Genomic DNA, 8984 nt, shown 5'->3' on the forward strand with positions numbered 1-8984 from the left:
AATATAAAAATGGTAATACAAAAGATGAAGAAAAAGAAATTGAAAATGTTTAATATTTTGTTGCACCTCCCTTGGCTTTAATAATCGCTTGCAAACGCCTTTGCATACTTGCAACCAAATGGGAAGTCTCCCGACTGGTAATATTGGCCCATTCTTCCTTCAGAGCATTTTTAAGGGATTCTTTCGCAGTTATTTAGTGCTTGCGAACTTTTTTTTAAAGCAAATGCCAAATATGCTCAATGGGATTGAGATCAGAGGATTGTGGAGGTGTTTTCAGCTGCTTGCAGTTATAAATTAACCACTCATGAACCAAACGCGAAGTGTGTTTGGGATCATTGTCTTGCTGGAACTGCAATTTCTTTCCATTTAAGCCCAATTTAGTTACGCTCGGAAGCAAATTGTTCTTCAAAAGGCTTAAATAAACAAGGTTATCCATTTTTTCGTCTCTAAAAACAAGATTCCCAACTCCACTTGCCGCTATACACCCCCATGTTGTTTTTAAGATGTTATTTTCTTGGAGCTCCATGTTGGGATATATATATTTTTTGAGACCCATCCGATCCAAATAAATTGAATTTGGATTCATCGCTTCATCGTTTTTCCAAAAAGTTTCAGGTTGGTGTAGGTGAGCGAAATGCAACCTCTTTTTTTTTGTTAGCTTTTGAAATGTGAGGCTTTTGTCGAGGTACACGACCATGATAACCGGCCTTATGCAGGGTATTTCGAACTGTCTGTGAGCTAAATGTTTTCCCCAGTTATTCCTACATTTTTTCACTCAATTTTACAGCCGAAATTTTTGGGTCTTTTGCCACTGCGCCAATAGTGAATCGTTCCTCCCGATCAGAAAAATTTTTGGCCTCTAGATCTGCAATTGCTTTCTATTTTTCCGCTATTTATGTAATGGTTTATTACATTCCTTACTTTGGAAAATGATCTATTGACAATTTGTCCTATTTCGCGCAATGTTTTTTTTTCCAGGTACAGATTCAAAATGAGTTTCCGCACTTCAACGGTTATCTCTTTTCCGCGACCCATTTTGCCCAATCTATGTCAAGACTAAACACATTACTACAAGTCAATTGCTCTAATTATTCATTAATATGCTAAATCTAACAGAAGTCACCAAAAACGGGATCAAAGGAAGTCAACTTAAAGAGGAATATGCAAAAAAATTGATGTGTGCCAATACTTTTTTGATGTGTTTTTCGCTGTTTCTAACTTATTTTCTAGATTTGGGGGGAGTGGGGGGTAATGTAACGGTATATTTTCGCTTGCATTTTGTTTTGTTTCTACCAGTTACACTATGTACTAAAATAATTGAATGAGATTATTTTTTGTTGCTTTTTAACTATCTTTCTTTAGAAAATCAAAAGTGTGCCAAAACTTTTTTGATTCACTGGATATGCGAAATATCGTAACAAAATCAAACCATCTATTGCTGTGAGATGGTACATATCGCATCAATAATTTTTACTGCTGAATCACATAATACTGATTGAAACAATTACAGGAGACCAAATATCATAGAGAATATTCCCGATTCAGAGAACATAAAAATATTTCTGGTCAAATCGAACAAGATGAGCGTGTTTCACAACTGCTAGCTCGGAAGGAGAAACTTTAACAGTAGCGGTTAAACAGAGCTTAGCATTGAATAAAAATCAGAACTATATACATTGTGGCAAAAAAGTACTCGGTAATTGTTAATAACAGATGTAGTACAAGTACATTTATGCCAACTATTTTTTCAGTCCTCGAAACATTTTTCATGAACACCTTTTATGATGGGCTTCAGCTCCTTCAGCGAATTTAGTTTTTTTTTTGTTTTATCTCTTCAATCGACTGTAAATGAATTCCACAGAGCGGTAATTTCAGTTTGGGGAACAAGAAAAAATTACCACATAGCCAAATCTGGTGAATACAAATAAAACACCTTATCGATCGTCTGTCCTCCGGAATAAATTCACGATGCATAAATATTGAAAAAAAACAATGACCTTGATTTTTAAGCGGCTTTGGCGTGGTTTTTTGGTTTCGGCTAATTTTTTTTCTCCATTCCGAAGATTGTTGATTTGTTTGCATGTCAAACACATAAACCCATCTCTCATTGGCAGCTATCATGCTCTCTATGAATGTTTGATCAGAATTCGCACGATCAAGCATGCCTAAAGAGACCTGTTTGCGGTATTATTTTTGAAAAGAATTCAGATTTATCGAGACGAGTCGAGCAAGAACGCGTTTTAAACCCAAAATATCCACCAAAATCATTCGAACGGACTCGCTAGAGCCATCTCTCTAACACTTGCCTGACGATTTTCAGGCAGCATATCTTTCACTGTTTTAATATTTTCATCAGTTGAAGAGGGTGATGGTCGTTCAGAACAATATATAACCGCCTTTTAAGGCTTTGTACCACTCGTAGACTTCTTTCTGTCCTAATCACCGTAATCCTTTTCCAACATTTGCAACGATTTTGCACACGTAATTAGATCACAAATATAAAATTGTAGACATATTCTATGCTCGTTTTTTTTATCTATTGTAAAAATCGCAACGACGTGAATAAACAGCTGCTTTAAACAAAGTGGTTGACAGATCGCGCTTATATTTGGCATGGTAATTAAGGGCAGTCCTACCAACTTAGCAAAATAAATTTCTTTGAAGTACCATTTATATTTATTTGCGGCTTCGTTATATAATATTTATAACAATTGTAGTCAATGTGAAAATACGACCCACTTTTTAATTACTTCTTAGATTTGATAATTTAATATACTTTATACAATATGTGCTTGTATGCAGCTCAAAAGATATCTAATACTAATTTTTAATACATTTTTTCAATAAAATGCGAATATGGCAACGCTGGTTTTGCGAAGAAACATGAAATCAACAATTGTTTCTTGAAGGAAATTGAAAGTAATCGTTAAATTCATCCTAAATTAGTTAAAATCATTATTATGAAGTATCACTTCATTTTGAAATTTTTTATAAAACCTACCAATCTTCATCCACATTCTTTAAATCCCAATGAAAATATTTATATACCGACACACATACGTATATTTTGTGCAAATGTAAAAACTTCATATAACAAAACGCTTAAGAAATGATTAATAAAATTTCCTGCGACAAACGTGGTTCTGCGAAGAAACATGAAATCAGCAATGGTTTCTTGAAGGAAATTCAAAGTAATCGTTAAATTCATCCTAAATTAGTTAAAATCATTATTATGAAGTATAGTTCATTTTGCAATTATGAATAAAACTTACTAATCTTTATCCACATTCCTTAAATCGCGATAAAAATATTTATGTTACTATACACATGCATACATACTTACATATTACACACAAAACTTGTCTATTCTCAGTTTAAAATTTAAACAATTAAAACAGTTAAAAAGTTAAGACTTAAATTAAAAAAATGGTAAAAGAATTTGTTTATTTCGCACCTCTTAGTCGTTCATCACTTACCCGAGCACTTACAAATAATAAGAAAACAAGTAAGGAAGGGCTAAGTTCGGGTGCCACCGAACATTTTATACTCTCGCATGATAAAGTGATAATCGAGATTTCATTATCCGTCATTTACATATTTTTTTATTTTGCTGTAAAATTAATTAGATTAGATCAATTTGTGTACTTTGAGTATTGAATTGTATTTTCATTTCCTAATGTATATATTATACAGAGAAGGCATCAGATGGAATTCAAAATAGCGTTATATTGGAAGAAGGCGTGGTTGTAAACCGATTTCACCCATTTTTCGTACATCTCATCGGGTGTTAAGAAAATATTATATACCGAATTTCATTGAAATCGGTGGAGTAGTTCCGGAAATATGGTTTTGGTCCATAAGTGGGCGACGCCACGCCCATTTTGAATTTATAAAAAGCCGGGATACAGCTTCCTTCTGCCCTTTCTTCCGTAAAATTTAGTGTTTCTGACGTTTTTGTTAGTCGGTTAACGCAGTTTTAGTGATTTTTAACATAACCTTTGTATGGGAAGTGGGCGTGGTTATTAACCGATTTCTTCCATTTTTGAACTGTATATGGAAGTGCCTAAAGGAAACGACTCTCGACTCGACTTGGTTGACATAGCTATAGTAGTTTCCGGATATGTACAAAAAACTTAGTAAGGGGCTGGGCCACGCCCACTTTTCCAAAAAAATTACTTCCAAAATATGCCCCTCCCTAATGTGATCCTTTGTGCAAAATTTCACTTTTATTTTTGTTTTATGGCTTAGTTATGACACTTTATAGGTTTTCGGTTTTCGCCATTTTGTGGGCGTGGCAGTGGGCCGATTTTGCCCATCTTCGAACTAAATCTTCTTATGGAGCTAAGAAATACGTGTACCAAGTTTCATCATGATATCTCAATTAATTAACTCAAGTTACAGCTTGCACGGACGGACGGACAGACGGACGGACGGACAGACGGACGGACGGACAGACAGACATCCGGATTTCAACTCTACTCGTCACCCTGATCACTTTGGTATATATAACCCTATATCTGACTCTTTTAGTTTTAGGACTTACAAACAACCGTTATGTGAACAAAACTATAATACTCTCCTTAGCAACTTTGTTGCGAGACTATAAAAACACAAAGGGTCGGTTGCTTGGTTTCGGTTTATTTCAAGACATTGGTGACCCGACACTTTCACTTTGGTATGAAGCATCGAATAGGAAACTAAGCGCTGCTGCGACGGACGTGTGGAACAGAGAACTGCAAAACTCACTTTTTCCTTGAATCAGCTCATACGCAAAAGTTTCTATTCAAGTCCAATCACTGAGCGAAACACAGCGTTGAGTAAAAATCAGCTCATGTTGCCGAATCGCTCATTCGCGTACAATGTGAGCCTTCGGTCCGAAATGCTTTGCTCACGTTTGCTCACTTCACGAAATATTTAACTCATGCTCGCTCACTTTACGAAATGTTTAGCTCACTTTCGCTCAGTGATTGGAATTGAATAGAAACTTTTGCGTATGAGCTGATTTAAGGAAAAAGTGAGTTTTGCAGTTCTCTGGTATGTATATATAGTTTTTGTATGCTTTGTTCGCGATCAGCTTATGTGTCACATGCATTGCACTAAGAATTTGGTACACAGCTTATATTTTAGTATGTATTTGTCATCCCGTCGATATGGAGCAAGAAGATATTTTAGAAAAAATACGTACAAACGCCCACACATTGTCAGCCCGACATAAGGGAAGGAGCCATGTTTGGAATATATTATCTGAAATTATTAAAGAGTATGGCACTATTTGGAATGGATTTACATATATACTGCCAATCCTGTAACAATATTTTAAAATATTTGCCAAAAAAATCTTCAAATTTAAACAGACATACATATGTACATATGTAAGTGCTGCAAATCGCTTAAGGAGACGGCGCTTTTATTCAAGCACAGTGAGTTTATTCATATGCGTTGAGTTTGCTCATACCCATTGAGTTTGCTCTTTTGTGTTTTTGTTTTCATTCAACACGATCATTGTTGAGCCGAATGAGCGAACGCTTGAGTAGAGCTGTTTCAACACGAGCGTGAATAAACTCAGCAAGCAAACGAATTTACCGCAATTGAGCTGAATTTAGCTCAGTAGCGAAAACATTCACGAATGCCATTTTGAGCGCTTGAGCCGAATGTGCTGATAGTTCGGGTATTGATCGTACTTAAACATTTTGCGCTCAACGGAAGCCGTTCTGTCGTGTGGAAGCTCTGCTTGTGGAGGAGTAGGTTTTGATTATTGGGTGGTGTGTAGCATCATGTGTGTATGGGTGTGATGTCTGCATGAGTGGTGCATTTTGCAGTGGTGTTCGTGTAAATTAGTGTGTGGTGTCGTCATGTGTGATGTCTTAATGCAGGGGTGGGCATATTAGCCCTCAGTGGCACTTTGCCCGTTCGGGCACGAATGCACATTTTGAGGGCTAGAGATCATCGCGGGCAAACATGAAGAGGGAAATGAGAGCAACGTATTTTACCGCTTCATATTTACAAACGAGAGCAACGTATTTTGCCACACCATGTTTATAAATGAGAGCGTGCGCATATATGGGAAGTTGCACTGTGGGTAATAACTGCTGAATTGCCTACCAATTTTAAGTTTCTTTGTAACTACTATAAATTAATAAAATGTAAGACAAATAACAGAAAGTATAATAAGTATTTTATTTTAGTAATAATTTTTTTTAATATGTCTTTATAACAGCATTTAATTTAGTTTATTTGACATAATAAATTCTATGTTTCTTCTCATTCTCATTTGCTGTAGCTACGCGCATTATTGTACTAAAATTTAAATCAGATAACCTACTTCTTGTATTATGTTGCTTTAATTTCATTATGGAAAAAAATTGTTCACAAGTGTTGGTGCTTCCAAAATGCATTCTTTAATGAAATCTCCATCAGAAAATGGATGGTTGCCTAACACCATTTTAAGTGCAATCGCATAGCTAACATAGACTGCACCATTACTATCAATAGAACTCCCCTAAAAGTAAAATATTCCATATAATACCATATTTGGAACAACTTAATAACTTACAAACCTCTGCTTTAATGTTGTCTAACGACTTTAAGTTCATAAAAAATTTTATGAGAGCGCAATGTAAATAATTACCCAACAACGCTTCTACCGCCCGCTTACCGTAGAATTTCCAACGACTTGGGGTTTTCCCCATAGAAAGGACTCAGCTGATTGCTCTCTCACAACGCAGGGTTGCCAGGCTCGATATGCTGTAGTAATTATAAAAATTGTGTTCAATATATGTGACCTGGTCTACGAAATGGGAGCTAACGTGCGAAAACTAGTTTTCTGGGAAACAGCTGTTAAAAATAAACAACTCGTTTCGTCAGTTTCTCGTTTCTCGTTGACACCTAAGCCCCCTTTCTGTAGACCAGGTCACATATTTGAAATTTTCTTAAACTAACTCAAAATCAGAATTGAATGCTATTATTTATAAATATATAAACTAGTTTTACTAGTTTGATTTCAGTTTTGATATTTTATATTATGAAAAATTATAATTGAAAAGTTAGATGCGTGCAAAACTACATACATATGCGTATTGAGTACGCTTGCCGCTCGTAGCGTACGGAGAAACGAAATACGATGTTTCTGCCATTAGCGTTTGTATTATATTTGTGTGCTTAGCCACTCTCAATCAATAATGCCATACCGCCCAAATATATTTTTATTTGATGATTTCTTATATTTTTGAAAATATTTGTTTCCTTTCTATAGCGCGTATTATTATTTTAATACATTTCTCGAGGCAACTTAGATTTTTAAAATTTAACAGAACAATTATAGAAAAAAATCTCAATTCTTTGAATATTTTGATATAACAACCAAACTGACAATATCACAAATATTAATATATACATATTTATATATATATATATACATTTAATATATATCTACATAAGAGCATTTTCATTAAATGGAACTGCAATATGTTTAAACAAAATATATATTATGGTCACAAGTATCTTTTTTTTATATATGCAGATACATATATAACACTGCCTTGCATATGTACGTATAAAAGCCCACAACTTGAGAAAAGTTTTCCCAATTGTAGTTAAAATGAATTTTTACAAGTTGCATCACCACCATTACTGTTCTATCGCATGTACAGTGGTGTGAACAAAATATTAACAACCATAAGGTATTGTGAAGTTTTAAAATGTGCTGTTTTCGTATTAAATAAAATTGTTTTTAGATACAAGTATAACTCATATAATTTTCTCCTACCAGTGATTAGAATTTCCTACCATTCAAAGGTAAATAAAAACAAATAATAATGCGAAACTCTAAAACCTGCAAATTATGTTTACCTCGTTTTGTTCACACAACTGTACAATTCCGATATGAAGTAAACTTCCGATCTTTAATTTGTGTACAATGTCAGTATTGCCGCAACCATTATGCGGTGAACATTAAGTTACGGAGGAATGTGATTAATTTTTTTCGCAACATTTTATGCCCTTCCCTCCGTAAACCCCTCTTCTAGCCCTCGTGCGCACTTTGCTAACTTTGCGGGCTAAAAATGTGCCCATCCTTGGTTTAAGGTTCGTATCCAGCTCTCAAGTAATTGCCCAAGAAAAAAATACATTATTTCTTCAAGTAATTTAGACAGCTGGTTACGCATTGTGAATGATCTACATTAGAAGAGCAGGAGAGAATAAATAAAGAAAATAAACTTTGTGTGTAATATGTATGTTTGAATTTGTGTAATAACATAAATATTTTCATTGCGATTTAAGGAATGTTGTTGATGATTGGTAAGTTTTATACAACATTTCAAAAGTAACTATACTTCATAATAGTGGTGTTAACTATTTTGGGATGAATTTAACGATTCCTTTGAATTTCCTTCAAGAAACAATTGTTGATTTCATGTTTCTTAGCAAAACCAGGTTTGCCATATTCGCATTTTTTTGAAAAAAAGTATTAAAAATTAGTACTAGATTTCTTTAGAGCTGCATACTAGCACAAGTAAATTTATCGCATGAAAGTTTCTTGACCGTTTCTTAAGCGTTCTTTTATATGAAGTTTTTACATTTCTTGAGAGCTGGACATTAAGCTTTAAAGGCCAGTCTGTCGCACATATTCACGTATGTATGTAATTATGTGTGCATGTAAACAAATATAAAAGAACCATACGCATAATGTTTGTAAATTTGTCTACATGCATCAAATGTATGTAAATATGTACATTCAATGCTTCATGCGAAATTTTCGTTGACGCGGACAACCAATGGCGAAGCTCATATTTTTTGCTTTCGTGTCAAAGAGTCAATGTGTCGAAAGACTCACGCGGCGAGAAAGCGTCACAACATTGTGTTGTTGGTAGAAAATCCGAGCTGTGCCGAAAACACAAACGAACGATCGCCAATTGCCACTGCTTCCCTTGCCGCTGTAACAGCTTCTCCAACAAACCAGCGTAAATATGTATGTATGTTTCTGTATG

The sequence above is a fragment of the Bactrocera tryoni genome, unplaced genomic scaffold (genome assembly GCF_016617805.1).
Source record: "Bactrocera tryoni isolate S06 unplaced genomic scaffold, CSIRO_BtryS06_freeze2 scaffold_721, whole genome shotgun sequence".
NCBI classification, from domain to species: domain Eukaryota; kingdom Metazoa; phylum Arthropoda; class Insecta; order Diptera; family Tephritidae; genus Bactrocera; species Bactrocera tryoni.